Source organism: Melanerpes formicivorus, unplaced genomic scaffold, assembly GCF_026170545.1.
Source record: "Melanerpes formicivorus ecotype bairdi unplaced genomic scaffold, bMelFor1.0.p_v2 SCAF_3, whole genome shotgun sequence".
NCBI lineage: Eukaryota > Metazoa > Chordata > Aves > Piciformes > Picidae > Melanerpes > Melanerpes formicivorus.
The window spans coordinates 34,111,561-34,132,991 of NW_027142355.1; the positions used below are offsets into that span (position 1 = coordinate 34,111,561).

General features: G+C 43.4%; 1 protein-coding gene across 2 annotated transcripts in view; it reads left to right on the top strand.

The window, feature by feature from the left end:
• The window catches only part of TMEM117 (transmembrane protein 117), a 304,918-nt gene that overhangs the window by 29,668 nt on the left and 253,819 nt on the right, over nucleotides 1–21,431 (top strand). The gene's annotated exons all lie outside the window — the stretch shown is intronic.

Below are 21,431 nucleotides of genomic sequence, written 5' to 3' on the forward strand. Positions count from 1 at the left end.
TTGAATAAGTGTTGAATTTAATAGATTCCTCTCACAAATGTTCACAGTATGCAGTTTGTATGGAACTAAATGATAATCTGAGCTTTGTAGACACTGGAGTGAATAGATAAAGCAGTCATTATGGGGACTGCATAGAGCTGTGGCTACACACTAGTGTTGCAGATTCCTTCATGGAGGGTAGTGCCATGCTGGGAGCAGTTTGATGATAGACAGTTTGAACCCAAACACCCACTGAAGACCCATTGTCTGAAAGCATTACTTTTTTGGTCAAATATCTTATCTGGAAGGCTGTAAAAGATACTGCAAACCTATTATGAAGGGACTCTTCAGTGTCTTATGCTGAAAGTTAAAGTGTGTATCAACTGAAGCAGTGAATGTCTGCAGATGGCAAGAGGAAATTAGGGAGAATGGGATTTAGTCTGGATGAGAGTGTAGTGCCTAAGAAATGTGAATCTGTTAGGTGGCTGGTATCCTGTCTCTACCAGACAGGATACATTTGTACAGTAGTACACATATGATTAATTAGTATCCTGATATAGGAGGAGTCATGTTAGTGTAAAATCTGGGCTAGTATTGCTAGTATTGCTGTAGCATATCACTTAGATAGTAGTGTGTGTGCAGTAGCTAATGAACCAAATGTGATCTGTTTAAAAAAAACTAAAAATGATAAGATTTGTGCATGGTTGGTTGGCTGTTTTTCAGCCAGATTGTTTCCCTTTCTTGTTTCTTGTTTCACAATAGTTGTATGAACACTTGTGCCACCATCTGTAGGAGCAAATGATGGCTGTGTGGCAATACTTGCATAAAATTCTAACCTGATTGATGGAGCGTATTCTTTTCTGTTGTCAGCTCTGTAACTTACATTAAAGTAAGATCTGTCACATAATATCCAGCAACTTTGTTCCTCCTTTCTCTATGCCATTGATGACTTCAGCCTAATACAAAGCAACTAATGTGATATCTGGTAAAAACACCCTGACTTCAAGAACCTGTTCTGTATGAATTTCAGTAACAGTGATCAAGTTAATGCTGTTAAACACATTCTACTGTGGTTACTTCACAATCAATTCACCTCTTTTGTTTCCAGTAAAATGTTGAAGCAATAGAATAAGATTATTTTGGACCTACAAAATGTGTGCCAAGGGGACAGTCTAACAGTTTGCTAATAATAACACGCAAATGACTGTGAGCAAGCATTTCTGAGAGCCAGAATCCTCAACAAAAAAACACATAAAAAGGGAGAAGCTTGCAGCCAGCCACTGAATAAGTGCAGGCTCATCAGATTCCAGCTCTGGCATGTTGCCAGTAATTAAGATGTTAGTTTAAAATAAACTTTGCGTCAGCCATGGGAGAGACCACAAGTGACCTTTCAAATATAAATGAAAAACTTGCAAGTGACCTCCTAATTTCTTCTTTTACTTTTGTATTTTTAGAAGAGCTGTAAAGTCTTCTTCCTCTCTTCAGGCTCAGTGAGAAGATTACTGTCATCTGTGCTTAGCGTTAGTTGTGGAAACAGTCTCATACCATATTACTTCTGGGTAGTAAATTGTAGAGTTTAATTGGAGAGGTACAGACAGTAGCTATGAAAAGATTATTCTCTCTTCAGTGAAAGCTTTGATTCTACTGGAGGCGTGTATCCCATTCCCCAAGCAGCAGCACGAGAGTGTGAGAAGAGCTACATGTGTCAGATTATCTGTAATGGGAAGGCTGTAGAGAATATTTAGCAATCAATAACTGAAAACTAAAAATAAGCTCATTGCTACTTCATATTGATGTGTCAACTCGGTGTTTTGATCTTTTTGATGCGCCTTTCAGCTTTTTGTTTCCATGAGTTTGGAATGATGCCTGTCACTTACAGGAATAATGTATCTCTGTTCCGTGATCTCCAGAAATAGAACTCAGAGTTTTCCTAGCAGAAGCAGCCTGATGGGCATAGTGCAGGTGCAGCCTAGTGCAGGGGCAAATGTCTTCTATTCTTACTCCATACAGCAAGGAGATGGAGAGGATGTTAGTGTGGAACATCACCTTGCCATCTTCCTGATGAAGAGTCTTGAGGAGAATGTGGAACAGTGTGGCCAGCAGGAGCAGGGAGGTCATTCTGCCCCTGTATACTCCACTGGTTAGGCCACACCTCGAGTACTGTGTCCAGTTCTGGGCCCCTCAGTTTAGGAAGGAGGTTGACTTGCTGGAACGAGTCCAGAGAAGAGCAACAAAGTTGGTGAGGGGTTTGGAACACAAGCCCTATGAGGAGAGGCTGAGGGAGCTGGGGTTGCGCAGCCTGGAGAAGAGGAGACTCAAGGGTGACCTTATCACTCTCTACAACTACCTGAAGGGAGGTTGTAGACAGGTGGATGATGGTCTCTTCTCCCAGGCAGCCAGTACCAGAACAAGAGGACACAGTCTCAGGCTGTGCCAGGGGAGGTTCAGGTTGGATGTTAGGAAGAAGTTCTATACAGAAAGAGTGATTGCCCATTGGAATGGGCTGCCTGGGGAGGTGGTGGAGTCGACGTCATTGAAGGTGTTCAGGAGGAGACTTGATGGGGTGCTTGGTGCCATGGGTTAGCTGTTTGGGTGGGTTGGGTTGGTTGATGGGTTGGACACGATGATCTTGAAGGTCTCTTCCAACCTGGTTTGGTTTATTCTAATTATAATAAAGTTTTATTCTCCTTGGCGATACTGCGTCCTTTCAGAGGTCCCTTTAGGCTGCCAGTGGTGTCAAGGTCCTTCATGTAGCACACAACATTTCTGTTTGGGTGATTCTGCTGGGACTTCAAACCAGCCTGTGTGATTGCTTTATAAGGTTAATACTTACTAGGAAAAAAAATCCAAAATTAAAAAAAAAAAACAAAACCCAAACAACCAACATTCTGGGCTTTACAAAACTTTGAATACGTTCTCAGGATTTAAGGACTGTTTAGGAAACAGTAAGTGTGGTTTATGCATTTTTTAATAGATACTTTGTCTATGGCCAGAGGAAAAAAAATAAAAATAAATGTACTCAGTAACCAGAGTGACTTTTGAGGTGGAGATTTCAGTAACTGTAACCTGTGAGGCAGGTAGGGAAATAACACAATATTTTTAACTGCGGCTCCTGAGACAGACAAAGCACATAACCTCATTTCAGATGCTGGAAAACAGGTTTTTGCTTCTTTCTCTCTTTATGTCAGAAGGGGTAGAACAGGGGTAAGCACTGTTAGGAGATGGCAGAAACAGCAGAGACTTTTCTTCTTTGAGGATTCAGGCACTATCTGGTACTTCTAGATGGGAGAGTCTTCCAGGGCAGACTGGGCATCTGGACAGAGGTAGCAGCAGAGCCTTAGGGCAAGGTGAACTGAGACATGAAAAGTCCAGTTCTGGAGCCCTCAGTACAGGAAGGACATGGATCTGATGGAGTGGGTCCAGAGGAAGGCCAACCAGGGGGTTGGAGCACCTCTGTTATGAGGACAGGCTGAGGGAGCTGGGATTGTTCAGCCTGGAAAAGAGAAGGCTCAGGGGAGACCTAAAAATGACCTTCCAGTACCTGAGGAAGGGGCCCTACAGGCAGGATGAAGAGAGACTGTTTACAAAGGCCTGTAGTGATAGGATGAGGGACAGTGGTTTCAAAGTAGAGTAGATTTAGATTGGGTGTTAGGAGCAAATTTTTTACCATGACAGTAGTGGAGCACTGGAACAGGTTGCCCAGTGAGGTGGTTGGGGCCCCATCCCTGGAGATGCTGTGGTTCTAAAAAGAAGTAGTCATGTGAAACATTTACAAACAGAGGACTTTTCATCCAAATTTTCTGAAAGTGTGGTTCAGATTAAGTCCTTTGTTTTCTAAGTAATATGAGCTGTTCATATGCATTTACCATGTTTCACTCCAGAGACAGCTGCATTTCAGTCCTAAGTTCTACAAGGTATCACAATCCCACTTTTTAGTATTGCTTTAACATTTAATCCACAAGTAGTCCTCACTTGTTACTGCTCAGACACCAACATGGTAAGGTTCTTTGGTGCCATTATGAATGACTCATTAGAACTGACCTCCACTCTGCATAGGTACGCAGCAGCCCAATCTCTGCAGCACAGCCTGGGAGCAGATGACTGTGTAGGTGTTGGAGAGCCAGACTCTTTGGACATTTTTAAGTAAAAATGCTGATGGCAATTTAGGGATGGTTATGATGCTGTTTCCATGATAGCAGTGTTAATAAGAAAAATACTGAGTGTTTTCCTATTCTATATAGGTATCCAAAAACATTTCATATATTTAAAAATATGCCCTCCCTTAAGCTCAGCAAAGCAGGAATCTAAGATTTTGTAGACTATATATCCAAATAAAGAGGTAGGAAAAATAGTCTTTTAAGGCAGAAGTTAAAAATTCCAACCATGTTTTTGTGTTTTGAACATTTCCTTTCGTAGTATAGTATCATATTATCAGTCAGGGTTGGGAGGGACCGCAAGGATCATCTAGTTCCAACCCCCCTGCCATGGGCAGGGACACCCCACACTAGATCAGGCTGGCCAGAGCCTCATCCAGCCTGGTCTTAAACACCCCCAGGGATGGGGCCCCAACCACCTCCCTGGACAACCCATTCCAGGGCTTCACCACTCTCCTGGTGAAGAACCCCCTCCTCACATCCAGCCTGAATCTCCCCACCTCCAGCTTCATTCCATTCCCCCTAGTCCTATCACTACCTGATATCCTGAGAAGTCCCTCCACAGCCTTCCTGTAGGCCCCCTTCAGATACTGGAAGGCCACAATTAGGTCACCTTGGAGCCTTCTCTTCTCCAGACTGAACAGCCCCAACTCCTTCAGTCTGTCTTTTCACTGCCCTTTTCTGCATTGATAGATGCATCTCTCAGTGAATCACCTGGAATGACAGAAAAAAATGTTATCTTTGGCACATTCAAATTGGCCATTGAATAAGATATGGCAAAGTACCTGATTTAGATGTGATTATCAAGTATTTAATATTATGACTTCTAAGATGTTAGTTTTATGGGTTAAACCAGTGGTGCTTCTGCCTATGTGACAGTAGCCCACTGTGGATGCTGAGATAAAAGAGCACGAACAATTGCGCTGATAACTCCCAGAATATTTTCCCAGTCTCCAACAATTTGCTCAGAATTCAAACAAAAATATGTCTATTTTTAGATGCCTTTGACAGTCATTCTGAAGACAAATAATAAAGGTAATAGTTAGCACTAGTCTTTGTTCCTGCCTACCTGTACCTAAGAAGCAAATACTTTGCCAAATTTTCACATGTACTCGCAAACCCCCAAATTTGCTGCCTTCTTCATCCTCCTGCTTCTGGTAACATTTGGGAACTTGTTGAGTTTGGCCATTTGCCTGAAGCCCAGATAAAATGTTTCAAAACAAACTGTTGGTTGAAATGACAAAAATTCTTCAGAGGCTTTCCTGTCCTTTAAAATGCCTTGGATTCAATTTTTATCTGCAGCACCACTTTCAAAGTGGACAGCTGCTTAAGGCTTTGTAGGCTCACTTAAGCACATGCTAAATATTGTTCTCTGGTTTTGGGGCATTGATATAACATGTGTCTAGTAAGAAGCAGACTTTCATGTAATACTAAAGTGAAGAAGACACTAAATCTGTAGAAGTCAAAAATGCTGAACAAATAATGATATAGAGAATTATGACAGGGAGGCCATAAAGAGATGAGGCAGGATTGAGAAAAATGTTCCTGAAGAGTCCCTGGATCAACAGTATTTCATTCTAATTGCTTGAGAAAGAGGGAGCAAGTTCTAGAAATGGAGGGATTTTAGCTTTAACAAAAGCTCAGAAATATCCTAGCTCTCCTGCTGATCTGTGATCCTAGATGTAAGTGACAAAAAATATGAATCTTAATTACCTCTTTTTTTTATTGCCAGTGTAAAATACTGGAGGTTTGGAAACTGAAGACTAATACTGTATGTGAAACTTCGGTGGAGTTTCTGACTTGGGAATAACAGGGCTTAGCAGAACATTCAATTTTGCATCATCTCCATGTGGCAAATGAAAATGTAAAGTCTTTGCAAATAGTTTTCTTCACGCCTTCCACTTTGCTTGATGTTCTTCTTGATACGTATGGTCTTAGATTACTGTGAAATGATTTGGGGCCATGCTTATATCCTATGTACCTCATTCATGTGGCAGCCAAAGGTGGAGCAAATTTTATCTAAATTAGAGGTCACTGCCATATGACCTATCTAAATTCAAACAGCAAAACGAGAGTACTACACTCTTGGGGCTATCTGCAGATTTCCATCTCTTAGGCTGCAGTTGAATAAGCAAACTTCTCTTGAAACATTTTGTTTCTGATTGCCTTGCTTGTGGTACATATGAGAATGAATGAAGGTGCCTGGTCTGTTCAGAATCAAAGGGGCTATGATGCAGCACTCATCCCACAATAAACCTGAAAAAGTCTAACCCTCAGCATTCTATCAACACTCTAGAGAGCCAAAATCTCTTTTATCTCAAATATTATCATATGGTCATACACCCATGGAAAAACTTTAGTTTAGTATTGTGTCATCTGGTGGTGATTCCTAAATTCCTGATAATGTACAAGTTCTTCCCAGCTACTCCAGACAAGACTTTTCCCCTGGATTTACTCCTTTTGCTGCAGATCAGGGGTTCTTCATTCACCTTCTCCTGTGGGTAGTGCCCTGGAAATCAGGGCAATTAAATTAGAAGGCCAAAACCGAGAGTAGGAATTTGTATATTACTTATATTGAGGTGTATTCCATCTAAGTATAGTGTTATAGTTACACACATTATCCTTCAAGAAACTTGCCATGAAGGCATAACTGTGCCCATTCCCTTGGTGTGATGTGTTGTGGAAAGGTGAAGGCCTTCAAAGTCCACTTTCACAGCAAAGGAAGAGTGTGTGTATTTCTAAGTATGTCAGTGTCATTTTGTGGCTGAGTAATTCATACTGTTTGAAATGGAACTCCTTTATAATTAGACCTCTCAAGCAGTCGTAATGCTTAGTCTTATTTTCTGACCATTGGAAATGCCTCGAGACAAAATGTATGATTATTTTTCAGTGCATATAAAAAGTACTGATTGTAGTCTAAGAAGATTTGCCTAAAATAAATGCAGCTTCAAAATGAGTGAAGACATTTTTGACTCGAGTGAAGAGATTTGAATTCCTTATTCTGAGAGGGAAAGGATCTTCCTCTGAAGGAGCAGGAAATTTGCAGCAGCAAAGATGAGAAAATGCTCCATAACCTCAAGGAAACAAGTACCACATACTGTTTTCTGTTCTTGTTCCTTCTTAAGACACTAGTGACTCTTTTTTGGCTATATGAAGATTAAGGTACAGTGTGCTGTCACACAGCACATAAAGCATTCCGGACCTGAAAGCTGCATCATTCACATATGTTTATTACTTTTTTTTCTCTTAGTTCCTGAACTATCTAAATTATCCATCTAAAAGTTGGGCAGATGCACCTTTAGAGGTGGAATGTTTTTCTGTGGTAGCATCAGACTTCCCAGGGAACAACCTTTTGCTGTGTAAATGAATTAGAATGGAATGGAATGGAATAGAATAGAATAGAATAGAATAGAACAGATTGGAAGAGACCTTGAAGATCATCATGTCCAACCCATCAACCAATCCAAACCACCTAAACAACTAACCCATGGCACCAAGCACTCTATCAAGTCTCCTCCTGAAAACCTCCAATGATGGTGACTCCACCACCTCCTTGGGCAGCCCATTCCAATGGGCAATCACTCTTTCTGTATAGAACTTCTTCCTAACATCCAACCTGAACCTCCCCTGGCACAGCCTGAGACTGTGTCCTCTTGTTCTGGTGCTGGCTGCCTGGGAGAAGAGACCAACATATAGAGGTGGGTGAAAGCAGGTCACCAGCACCTTTCTGCTTTTGTTATTTCAGTTTTGATCATTCAGACTTGTCTTGTGAATCAAACTCTATTTGAATAGCTTTCAAGCATAGTTGGCTTGCCTTTTGCAACAGCCTCTGCAGTGCTCTAGTAGAGGGTTATAGTGTGCTTGCTTTCCTTCTTGTACTGAGATTTGAGAAGGTCCATGTGCATACCTCCTTAACAGCAGTAAGCTTCTTCCTGGGGAGCTGGCCCTGAGTTTTAATGGTTTGAACCGTTTGAACTGCTTGGTAACTTTCTTTACCATCTCTCAGTGAAGATGTTCTTTCTAGTGACAGTTGTGTGAGCTAAAAGACCTGATGAAATGAAGGCTCTCGAAGTATGCCCAGACATTGCATTCCTTAGTGGTCACTTTTAGGCTTTCTCACAAGTTTACAGCCAAGAGTCAGAATCTCACCTTAACTGGTCAGTCCATTCTTATTTCCCCTTTTCTTTTCCAGTTCTCAGCAAAATTTTACCCAATCCCAGGTGACACACAATTTAAAACTCCTCAAACATTGTGGAGGCTGAAGTTTTTTTTCAGAAAACCTGAAATTATTTCAGCTCTCAGTTAAAGTTTCTATAAAGGCAGTCTGTGTGTATCCAGAGGTTATCAGAATGCCTTTCCAAGTATCAAACAAAATCTGAACTTTGTTGAGTCTCATATAAGGTTCTGCATGAAATATCAATTATTGATCCTTGGATTTCTAGGTGCAGTTTTATATCCTGACACTGTTGGTGTGGAGTGGTGTAGATCATATGCTTATGTTTGTGTAGTTGTCATACAGCATTTTTTTATGTTGGACTCTCCTTCTGCCTGCAAACTTCAGAGAAGCATGCAGATGTCTCTCTAGGAATGCATTCCACCCTGAGTTACTCCAGAAATGGGTCTGGTGGACTGGGCAGTGTTAGGTTTACAATTGGGCTCAATAATCTTAAAGGTCTTTTTCCAACCTAAATGATTCTATGATTCCTAACCTTACAGAACTCATAGCTCATCATCATAGTGCATCAGCTCCGCCATGGTTTCCTCACCTTCCAGGAAAACTAACTGGAACCCTGTGCAGCTGGGATCCAGATTTATCAAGAAAATGAGTGATAACAGATCTGTTATTCTCCTGCTGTGGCAATGGTTATGGCAGGTGAGGTCCTGCTTTGAGAAGCAGATCAGGCAGAAATAATTATTTTTTAACAGAGGAGCACCTTCTAGTGGTGTTGAACGAATATGCAGCTAGTTAAACATTTGCCCGAACTAGGGAGATGTGAATATGCTAGATGAACAACCCCTCTATGGAGACAGACTGAGAGAGTTGGGGCTATTCAGTCTGGAGAAGAGAAAGCTCCAAGGAGACCTTATTGTGGCCTTCCAGAATCTTAAGGGGGCCTACAAAAAAGCTGTTGAGGGACTTTTTAGGGTGTAGGGGTAATAGAGCAAAACTAAAAGTGGATAGATTCAGCTTGGATGTTAGGAAGAAGATCTTCACCATTAGGGTGGTGAGACACTGGAACAGGTTGCCCAGGGAGGTGGTAGGAGCCCCATCCCTGGAAGTTTTTAAGGCCAGGCTGGATGTGGTTCTGAGCAATCTTACCTAGTGTGAAGTGTCCCTACCCATGGCAGGTGATCCTTGAGATCCCTTCCAACCCTTCTGTGCTTCTGTATTTCATTGTAGGCTAGAGAGCTGTCTTGCTTGTCACTGGAATATACTTCTTCTTGGTCTGACACCATCAATTCTCCACTTCTCTGATGCACTGGAAATGCAAACATGCTCTGTAAGCCCTGGGGTTCTGGTTTGTACACTGTGAGGTGTGGTCACAGTGTCCAGAAGAGACAGAATAGTTTCAAGTATTTATCAAAGACAAGAAATAGAACAAACCCCTTGCTTAATCTGTGCATACTGAGATAAAACCAGAAAGCTGTTTCTGTTCAGGCCTTCTTTTTTTTTAATGCATACTTTATGTCTCATGAAAACTAGAGGGGACCTCCTGTGTGGGAGTGCTCAGCCGCTGAGAGGATCTCAATGAAAAATAGTGTACTCTCTGCTTGATCAGGAGACAGTCCTTCCTTTGAGAAATGAACTAGTTTTGGTAGAACATCTGCTCTCAGCCATATATGTGACTGACCAAGTGATTATTTGGTTTTGGTGGTGGTTGATTTATTTTTTTTTTTTTTTGGCCTCAAGGAAAGGTGAATTTCTCTTCTCTCTTGCTACCTGCACCAGTCTGATGGCTCAGCATACATGAATAGTAGTATCACAGTATCACAGTATAACTTAGGTTGGAAAGGACCTCGAGGATCATCGAGTCCAACCTATCAACACAGACCCCATCACTAGACCATGGCACCAAGTGCCACGTCCAAACCCCTCTTGAACGCCTCCAGGGAAGGTGACTCCACCACCTCCCTGGGCAGCACATTCCAATGACAAACTCGCTTGGTGAAGAACTTCCTCCTCACCTCCAGCCTAAACTTCCCCTGGCACAGCTTGAGACTGTGTCCTCTTGTTCTGGTGCTGGTTGCCTGGGAGAAGAGACCAACCCCTTCCTGGCTACAACCACCTTTCAGGTAGTTGTAGAGGGCAATGAGGTCACCCTTGAGCCTCCTCTTCTCCAGGCTAAACAATCCCAGCTCCCTCAGCCTCTCCTCATAGGGCTTGTGCTCAAGGCCTCTCCCCAGCCTTGTTGCCCTTCTCTGGACACGTTCAAGTGTCTCAATGTCCTTCTTAAACTGAGGGGCCCAGAACTGGACACAGTACTCAAGGTGCGGCCTAACCAAAGCAGAGTACAGGGGCACAATGACTTCCCTGCTCCTGCTGGCCACACTATTCCTAATGCAGGCCAGGATGCCATTGGCCCTCTTGGCCCCTGGGCACACTGCTGGCTCATATTCAGGTGGCTGTCGATCAGCACCCCCAGGTCCCTCTCTGTTTGGGAGCTCTCCAGCCACTCTGACCCCAGCCTGTAGCTCTGCATGGGATTGCTGTAGCCAAAGTGCAGCACTCGGCACTTGGACTTGTTGAATGCCATCCCATTGGACTCTGCCCATCTGTTCAGTCGGTCGAGGTCCCTCTGCAGAGCCTTTCTACCCTCTAACTGACTAACATCTGCTTACATTCTCTGTGCTGAGTCCCAAAGGCAGCACTGCCTACCCTAGTCCTGTAGAAAAATCTCTGGCAAAGCTCATGGTCAAATCTAAATCTCTTTCAATTGTGGTTGGCTGTTTTCTGTCAGCCTCTGCTTCACGTGTTTGATAGCAGCACTGCTCATTCAAATCAGGCTAAAGGTTTATTATGCACATTAAACTATGTACATATAAACATATTCAACTATGTTTAGATTTTTATATGTTTACATTACATGAAGGTCTGCAATTTACTCTGCCCCAGTACTACATTTTAGACCATTTACTGGAATGACCACTTGCAAACCTGTAGGTGCTCCTAGATAGATGTTGCTTTGTTGTATGACTCAGAAATGCTTTATAAATGTTTATTTCAAAAGGCTATGTGAGAGAGAGGTTGTAAGCAGCCCTATTCAGTGATAAAAATAAGCTTATGAATCAGTTTGAGTGCAGTTTCAGGAGAAAAGAACAAACAGTATTAAAAACTAATATTTTGACATGTTGTTGCAGAGTGTTGATAAACTGATACTGAAAACCAGAGATTACAGCACTGCCCTTCAGAGTTCAGCATCAGCATTATATGGGATATAAATACTGCTGTGTTTCTTGTACCAGCTGTGGAATTTGGATTCCAGTGAATTCAAAGGAGGAAAATGTAGTTTCTGTAGGCACTACATATAAGATGATGAAACTTTGTAGCTCAAAAATAAAAAAATAAAGGAGGGGGATCATGAAATCATTTTTCTAGGGCTGGCAGTTAAATAAAAGCGAGTTTCTTAGCAATGCAAACAATTCTGGGAGGATAAAAAGTGCAAAGACATGATTAATACTTACATGCCCTCTAACTGACTTTTGTTAAGCAATGAGAACATCTAAAGAGATAATTTTTAATTTTTTTTTTTCCCACATTCATTGTGTAACCTGGGATACAGCCACATGAAATTAAAAAATCTTCAGCTCAAGAACAAATGCGTTGGCATTTTCTGGTGCTAACACAGGGCTTTCAGTTGCTTCCCTACTGACAAATGCCCTAAAACATTATAGGAAATCAATATCTATTTTTTACAGGTTTCTGTTTAACAACATCAGCACAATTGTCTAACCCTGAAGTAAGAGTGAAGTCTATAATTAAAATTACATCTTAAGTCTGTAAACTGGAAGTTGACAGATGGAGAAGAAATCAGTCGAGCCTGGCTGGCATAGCTTTTAAGCCTTCCCACGTTCAGGGGTGACCTTATTGCTCCCTAAACTACCTGAAGGGAGGTTGTAGACAGGCAGAAGTTGGTCTCTTCTCCCAGGCAGCCAGTACCAGAACAAGAGGACACAGTCTCAGGCTGCACCAGGGGAGGTTTGGGTTGGATGTTAGGAAGAAGTTCTATACAGAGAGAGTGATTGCCCATTGGAATGGGCTGCCCAGGGAGGTGGTGGAGTCGCCATCGGTGGAGGTGTTCAGGAGGAGACTCGATGGGGTGCTTGGTGCCATGGGTTAGTTGTTTAGGTGGGTTGGATTGGTTGATGGGTTGGACGCAATGAACTTGAAGGTCTCTTCCAACCTGGCTTTTTATTATTATTATTATCTGCATTTTACCACTTCTCCACAACAGCAGCTTAGGGTATTGCATCTAGTAATAGTACTGGCATTCATGTTAAGAGAGGGGTGTGGTGCCTTTATGAACCCCCTGCAATGTTTGGTACAGCAAATGGTATAGACCACTACCACCCTTCTCTTGGTTGCCTTTGGGTTATCCATTAAGAAGAGGAATTGTCAGCCCTTTCCTTGCAGCAGCCAAAGTTCATCGTTCTGTACTTGGTTTTGTATTAAAAGATGAATGTGCATTGTCATTGTCATGAACATTTGTATTTCTGTTCTTTTTGCTTTGGGAAATAGCAAGTGATCTTTAAAAGCCACAGGGTGTTCTAGAGGAAAGCAGAGTGCTCCACGTTTTGCCTGCTTTTGCTCACCTACAGTTTCTAGCTCAGACCAGGCCTTTGAGACCACCACAATCAGGGAAGACAGGCTGCACAAGAAGCCTGATGGGAAGACATCTGGTTGCTAATGTTCTTCTGATTTTGTCTGAACTATTGGGAAACCAGAGATCTTAACTTCATACTGCCCTTGTGCATAATGTACTTTGCAAGGACATTACTTTTCCAGCTAGGTCAGTAGCTGAGATCTTGGCTATTACATTTGGTGACCTTAAGCTGCATTTTACCTTAGACTGCAAAAGCTGAGAACTGCAGTGCTTCCTGATTAAGGTTCACCTTTCCCAGCTGGAGAAAGCCCCATCCATGCTGAGTCATGTGAAGAGGAAGAGACTGAGCTAGTAAGTGGTAAGTTGGGAGAAGGCCTGAAAAGAGAGTCTGTGGGGGGCTGTAGAGGTGGTAGGTCCCTGCACATGCCATCACCTGTGACTGTGGGTTCTAGACAAAGCACGGGGAGACATGACAGACTCAGATACTTATGTTTCTGTAAGGCAGGAGCAGAGAGGGTGCTTATTCCTGTGAAGCAGATGGTGGGCTTAGTGACATTAGGTGCCTCTGCCATGGTTCCTCCAGCTGTAGTTTCAGTCTAGCATATTTTTCTTCCACCTAAAGAGCTTTGCTAATAAAAGCAGAGTACAAAGTTGAAGTATTTTGACTGCCTTGTGATACTGTTTGTTGTAGCTCTTTGCCAAGAGAGGTGTTTCTGAGGTGTGGAAAAATGTTGATGGCAGAGTATGTTCATTTATGTATTGAAGGGAAAGACAACTTTCAGGGACTTTGGAACACTTTTATTTTAAAAAGGTCTGCTCATGTCTTAATAAATGTGAAAGCTTCAGGAGGTTTGTCTGTGAGATAAAGGTATTGCAAAGGCAAATGGAGAACCATGCATGCATAAAGGTGGTTTTTCTTAGAAAGCAGCTTTTGGACATTCATAGTAAAATTTACCTGTTCAACTTTGAGGTTTTTATTTTAGCAAGTTTTGCTTACAGAGCAATTTGAATTTGCAGTAGTAAATGAGAAAGGTTTTTTTTTTCTGACCACAGCTGAGCCCATACATAAACAGTCAAATCTTCCAGGTCATGGTCCATTTTGTATTCATCTACTGTATTACAAAGATGTCAATCACTGTAATACCTCAGAGTCTACATATGAAAGCCACCCATACCTTGCAGTCATTTTTGTAGGCTAATACATTATTACAACCCCATGCAGAGCTACAGGCTGGGGTCAGAGTGGCTGGAGAGCAGTCAGGTGGAGAGGGACCTGGGGGTGCTGGTTGATGGTAGGCTGAACATGAGCCTGCAGTGTGCCCAGGCAGCCAAGAGGGCCAATGGCATCCTGGCCTGCATCAAGAACAGCGTGGCCAGCAGGAGCAGGGAGGTCATTCTGCCCCTGTACACTGCACTGGTTAGGCCACACCTCGAGTACTGTGTCCAGTTCTGGGCCCCTCAGGTTAGGAAGGATGTTGACTTGCTGGAGCGTGTCCAGAGAAAGGCAACAAAGTTGGTGAGGGGTTTGGAACACAAGCCCTATGAGAAGAGACTGAGGGAGCTGGGGCTGCTTAGCCTGGAGAAGAGGAGACTCAGGGGTGACCTTATTGCTGTCTACAACTACCTGAAGGGGGGTTGTAGACAGGCTGATGATGGTCTCTTCTCCCAGGCAGCCAGTACCAGAACAAGAGGACACAGTCTCATGCTGTGCCAGGGGAGGTTCAGGTTGGATGTTAGGAAGAAGTTGTATACAGAAAGGGTGATTGCCCATTGGAATGGGCTGCCTGGGGAGGTGGTGGAGTCACCATCATTGGAGGTGTTCAGGAGGAGACTTGATGGGGTACTTGGTTGCATGGGTTAGGTGTTTAGGTGGGTTGGATTGGTTGATGGGTTGGATGCGATGATCTTGAAGGTCTCTTCCAACCTGCTTTGGTTTATTCTATTCTATTCTATTCTAAATATTCAGTAATGTGTTCAAACTCTTTACGTTGAACATCAGATTGGTTTCCACGTCTTCAGATGTAATCCAAACTAAGATCTGTGAGAAACCAGAATTGCAACATACTTGTCATAGTAGAAGATGTTGACTTTGGCTTTTAGCTCTTCAGTTTATTGCTAGCTTATTGTAGCAAAATGGAAGAGACTTATTTAATTGTGCTTACGTCATTCCATCCAGGAAATATTACAATAAAAACATTTTACGAGCATGTGTTCCCAAATAAAAATATGACCAAACAAATATGACCAGATGCCTTGTGCCCTTTATCTCTTATTTAGTAGAAATTGTTTTATTTCAGTCAGGACTACATTAGCATTAGTTCAGCCCAGTTGAACAAAAATGCTTTGAAAAAAGTGTGTTTAATCGATTATAGAATCACTTATGAGCAGGCAAACAAATGTCTAGAATCCTTGTCAGCTACTAGGGTGTCTTCACAGCTGAGTATTGTGAGGAATACAGGAAGGCTGGGGAAGGACTTCTCAGGATCTCAGGTAGTGATAGGACTAGGGGGAATGGAATGAAGCTGGAGGTGGGGAGATTCAGGCTGGATGTGAGGAGGAGGTTCTTCACCATGAGAGTGGTGAAACCCTGGAATGTGTTGTCCAGGGAGGTGGTCGAGGCCCTGTCCCTGGAAGTGTTTAAGAGCAGGCTGGATGAGGCTCTGGCCAGCCTGATGTAATGTGGGGTGTCCCTGCTTGTGGCAGGGGGGTTGGAACTAGATGATCCTTGTGGTCCATTCCAACCCTGAATGATACTATGATACTAGGAATATGAATAAGATGAAGGCAAGAGAAGGAAGGATTTTTCATGAGTTCTGTGTTGTGGAGATGATTTTAAAAGGTTGCACATACCTTTAGACAGCCCAGCATAAAAGGCATGTTCTGTGAGATCCCATTCTGGGAGGACAGATAGAGGCACTGTGGCCAAGATACATTTTACAGGAATGCTCCTGTCTTCTTTTTCCTTTTCTGTTCTTCCTTACTCAGGATTGGTTAGGAATAATCTTTTCAGAAGCATGAGGTGGCTTCTTTGCTTTTCCTCCTCCTTTTAATGTGTGTGAGTACCTTGGGGCCTGTTGGGGCCCAACATTATCTGTTATAAATGGCTTTATTGATAGAAAATGAATGAGCTTTACAGGATTGTATGGACTATGTAAGATAGCAGTCAGCTGTAGAAACAGATGTGTAGGCAAAGATTTACATTTCTAACACAGTTATTCCGTATTTCTCTTTCAGTGGGACACAAAAAGGAGCAATGCAGAAAACCAGATTCTAGTTGAGTTTCAGAGTGAGAGTAGAACAGTGAATAAAGAGTTAGGACACCCACCTTACAGTCTTTCATAACTCCAACTTGTTTTTGCTTGACACCAGAAAAGAGTTTAGAGCATGGCTATTGCCCATGCTGCCTGCTCCTCTTGCTCATATTTTTGGAGCTCAGGGAGGATCAAAGGGTATGCAGCAAAAATCAGTATTGTCTTGATACATACTATTTCATGGCGATGTTTACTTTTACAGTTGCCTGGGGTTTGGATTCTCCCTTGCAAGACCAGGTCCCTGTCTCTGATTCTCTGGGCCTTCCCTGGTCATTGGCACAGTGCACTAAGCACTCCCTGATACTCTCCCAGGCCCATGATGGCAGTTGCTGGTACTGCTCTATCTTGCATGCTGTGCTCCATGCAGCCCTTTGGTAGGGTGATGCTGACAGAAAGTAAAAAGCATCTCGTTTTGCATCTTTTTATGCAAGTATACTGCATAGCTCAGTCATATTGAGAATATAAAGGTCATTGATGTTCAGTTAAATACATTTTGTTCTGATTACCTGACCAGAATGAAATCTCTCCTTAGCTTTTTTTTTCCCCCTGTCAGACTCTCCCATTGACTTCAATGCATTTCTTTATTGTTGCCTTAGTATCATAGTATCAGTCAGGGTTGGAAGGGACCACAAGGAGCATCTAGTTCCAACCCCCCTGCCATGGGCAGGGACACCCCACACTACATCAGGCTGGCCACAGCCTCATCCAGCCTGGTATTAAATACCTCCAGAGATGGCACCCCAACCACCTCCCTGGCCAACCCATTCCAGGGCTTCACCACTCTCATGGTGAAGAACCTCCTCCTCACATCCAGCCTGAATCTCCCCACCTCCAGCTTCATTCCATTCCCCCTAGTCCTATCACTACCTGATATCCTGAGAAGTCCTTCCCCAGCCTTCTTGTAGGTCCCCTTCAGATACTGGAAGGCCACAATTAGGTCACCTTGGAGCCTTCTCTTCTCCAGACTGAACAGCCTCAACTCCTTCAGTCTGTCCTCATAGGAGAGGTGCTCCAGCCCTCTGATCATCCTTGTGGCCCTTCTCTGGACAAGTTCCAGCACCTCCATATCCCTCTTATAATAGGGGCTCCTTAGGTTTTCTTTTAATGCACTGAAACAGATAGAGAAGCCCTAGTCTTTCAGAATCTCTGCAATCTACTTCTTGCAAAAAGGCACCACATATGAACTTGTGGAAGGGTTATCTGTCAAGCTTTTTAATTACTTTATTTGCCTTGAGCTCACTGGAGGCTTTAAATCTAATCTTTAATTGCAATATTTAATTGTATTATTCAATTGCAAGTTGTTATTATTAATAGCAAGTTGTGAGCATGGGCTGTATTCATAGTATCACAGTATCATAGCATCACTAAGTTTGGAAGGGACCTCAAGGATCATTGAGTCCAACCTATCAACACAGACCCCATGACTAGACCATGGCACCAAGTGCCACGTGCAATCTCCTCTTGAACACCTTCAGGGATGGTGACTCCACCACCTCCCTGGGCAACCTGTTCCAATGATGAATGACTCACTCGGTGAAGAACTTTCTCCTCACCTTGAGCCTAAACCTCCCCTGGTGCAGCTTGAGACTGTGTCCCCTTGTTCTGGTGCTGGTTGCCTGGGAGAAGAGACCAACCCCTTCCTGGCTACAACCACCTTTCAGGTAGCTGTAGAGGGCAATGAGGTCACCCCTGAGCCTCCTCTTCTCCAGGCTAAACAATCCCAGCTCCCTCAGCCTCTCCTCATAGGGCTTGTGCTCAAGGCCTCTCCCCAGCCTTGTTGCCCTTCTCTGGACACATTCAAGTGTCTCAATGTCCTTCTTAAACTGAGGGGCCCAGAACTGGACACAGTACTCAAGGTGTGGCCTAACCAAAGCAGAGTACAGGGGCACAATGACTTCCCTGCTCCTGCTGGCCACACTATTCCTAATGCAGGCCAGGATGCCGTTGGCCTTCTTGGCCACCTGGGCACACTGCTGGCTCATGTTCAGGTGGCTGTCAACCAGTACCCCCACATCCCTCTCTGTTTGGGAGCTCTCCAGCTACTCTGACCCCAGCCTGTAGCTCTGCATGGGGTTGCTGTGGCCAAAGTGCGGCACCTGGCACTTGGACTTGTTAAATGCCATCCCATTGGATTCTGCCCATCTGTCCAGTCAGTCAAGGTCCCTCTGCCTAGGTGTCATAAAGGCAGCACTTCAAGAGGAAAAAATACACTTCTTTTTGTTTCAAAAATCAGTGATTTTGATGATGTTTTTCAGACTTTCATGTGAGTTGAATGCTTTTTTTTTTTTTTTAATTAGCAACCAAAGATCTTTCTTGTGGTACTTGCTTAGTATGTAATAGTAACATTAACATCTATGTAGTGTAGATATTATGCAGTGAGAATAAAATGATCTGTCTGAACAGAAACCCAACTGTTTTGCTATTAAAAGTCTCTAACGAATTTAGAGAAGCTGCTGGTCTAAGTCATTGCTGTCTCTCATGGAAAAGCTCACTTACTAGTAGTCCTGGAAGGTAGGGCCTGAGAATCTCTTTCTCCCAAGCGGTGGAAAAATGGAGAAAGAAAAAGTGCATCTGTGCCTTTAAAAATAGATTGAAAGATTAAAACCAGCAAGTGTTTGATTTTTGCAATAGCTTACTGTTTACAACCTTGGGTGCAATCTATTCAAAGCAATAAACTCATTTAGCACAGAGCTTCATACTGACCTTTCCTGTTCTGTCCTTTTTCATACTGAGAGAACCTTTGTCCCTAAATGGTATTGACATTGTTTCTGTATCAGTCTGAGATGTCAGTGTACATCATTGTAGGCAATTGCACTGTTAATAGCCCTGTCATGTTTTTAACAGACAATCCATGCATTAAAAAAAAAAAAAAGAAATAAGAACAAAAAGAGGGAAAAAAGTGAATATATTTCTTTTAACAAAAGAAAAATTGAAAGATTAAAAAATTACCAGAGGAACAAAGGGACACTTGAAATGAGGTAAGTACATGACTGCCCTGCATCAGGAACAGTGTGGCCAGCAGGAGCAGGGAGGTCATTCTGCCCCTGTACACTGCACTGGTTAGGCTGCACCTCGAGTACTGTGTCCAGTTCTGGGCCCCTCAGTTTAGGAAGGATGTTGACTTGCTGGAACGAGTCCAGAGAAGAGCAACAAAGTTGGTGAGGGGTTTGGAACACAAGCCCTATGAGGAGAGGCTGAGGGAGCTGGGGCTGCTTAGCCTGGAGAAGAGGAGACTCAGGGGTGACCTTATCACTCTCTACAACTACCTGAAGGGAGGTTGTAGACAGGCGGATGTTGGTCTCTTCTCCCAGGCAGCCAGTACCAGAACAAGAGGACACAGTCTCAGGCTGCGCCAGGGGAGGTTTAGGTTGGATGTTAGGAAGAAGTTCTATACAGAAAGAGTGATTGCCCATTGGAATGGGTTGCCCGGGGAGGTGGTGGAGTTACCGTCATTGGAGGTGTTCAGGAGGAGACTTGATGGGGTACTTGGTGCCATGGGTTAGTTGTTTAGGTGGGTTGGATTGGTTGATGGGTTGGACGCAATGATCGTGAAGGTCTCTTCCAACCTGGTTTGGTTTATTCTAAAGGTTTATTCTAAAGGAATGTAGGCATGCAGTGGTGCTGAAGGATGCTGTGTTTGATAGTACATCCAAACACAGGTACAGTGTTTCAGATTATCAGGACTGACTGGTTTGTCGTTCCATGCCATGGTTATGAACAATTTAACCACACCACCCCCTCCCCTCATAGTTCTAGATACTATATATAGATATATGTTGGCTATATTGGCTGAAAGAGTTGTGGTCAATGGCTCTGTGTCCAAATGGAGGTCTGTGATGAGTGGATTCCCTCAAGGATTGGTGCTGACACTGGTGCTGTTTAACATCCTTGTTGGTGACATATATAGTGAGAATGAGTGCTCCCTCAGCACATTTGCTGATAACACCAAGCTGTGTGGTGCAGTCAACACACTGGAGGGAAGAGAAGCCCTCCAAAGGGACCTTGAGAGGCTGGAGAGGTGGACCCACGCCAGTCTTACGAAGTTCAACAAGGCAGTGCAACGTCCTGTATCTGGATCTGGGCAATCCCAAGCACAGATGCAGGCTGGCTAATGAGTGGATGGAGAGCAGCCCTGCAGAGAAGGACCTGGGGGTGCTGGTTGATGAGGCACTTGACATGAGCTGGCAGTGTGTGCTGGCAGCCCAGAAGGCCAACCCGTATCCTGAGCTGCATCAATACATTTGTGGGTAGCAGGTCAAGGGAGGTGATTCTGCCACTCTAGTCTGCTCTTGTGAGACCCTACATGGAGCACTGTGTCCAGCTTAGGAGCCCCCAACACAAGAGGGACATGGATCAGTTGGAGAGGGTCCAGAGGAAGGCCACAAAAATGATCAGAGGGCTAGAGCACCAATTGTACAACAACAGGGTGAGTGAGTTGGGTAACTTCAGCCTGGAAAAAAAGAAGGCTCTGGGGAGACCTTGAGTGGCCTTCCAGTACTTGAAGGGGGCCTACAGGAAAGCAGGATAGGTTTAGATTAGACATCAGGAAGAAGTTCTTTACTATGAGGGTGGTGAGACCCTGGAATGGATTGCCCAGAGAAGCTGTGGAATGACACCTCATCCCTGGAAGTGTTTAAGACCAGACTGGATGAGGCTTTGAGAAACCTGGTCTGGTGGGAGATGCCCCTGCCAGTGGAAGGGGGGTTGCAACTAGGTGATCTTTAAGCTCCCTTCTGTATTCTATGATTTACTCAATGCAGTTGAAACAAACAACAAGAGGGATTTAATACCCATAGAGACGTGAGGACAAAATCATACTAAAACTATGGAAATTGAAGAATTAAGACATTGCAAAGGTATATTAGAAAGGTTTTTTTTTTCACTAGTAACTTCTGAAAATAAAGTTAGCATGCTCAATGATACATAGGCTTTGATAGTTAACAAGGTATTGTGGGAGACTTTGCAAGAAAGCAGGTGTTTTTATTAGGGAACGTGATTACTTTGCCCGTACAATATGTTGAAAGAGCATATATAATGACTCTTGAAAGAGGATGTTTTTATGACTGTATATCGTGCTGGTTTAATGACTAAAAGGCACTGTAGACTAGTTTCCTTACACTGTCCTGAAACTGTGTTAAGACCCTAAATGAACAGGAGAAGCAGCA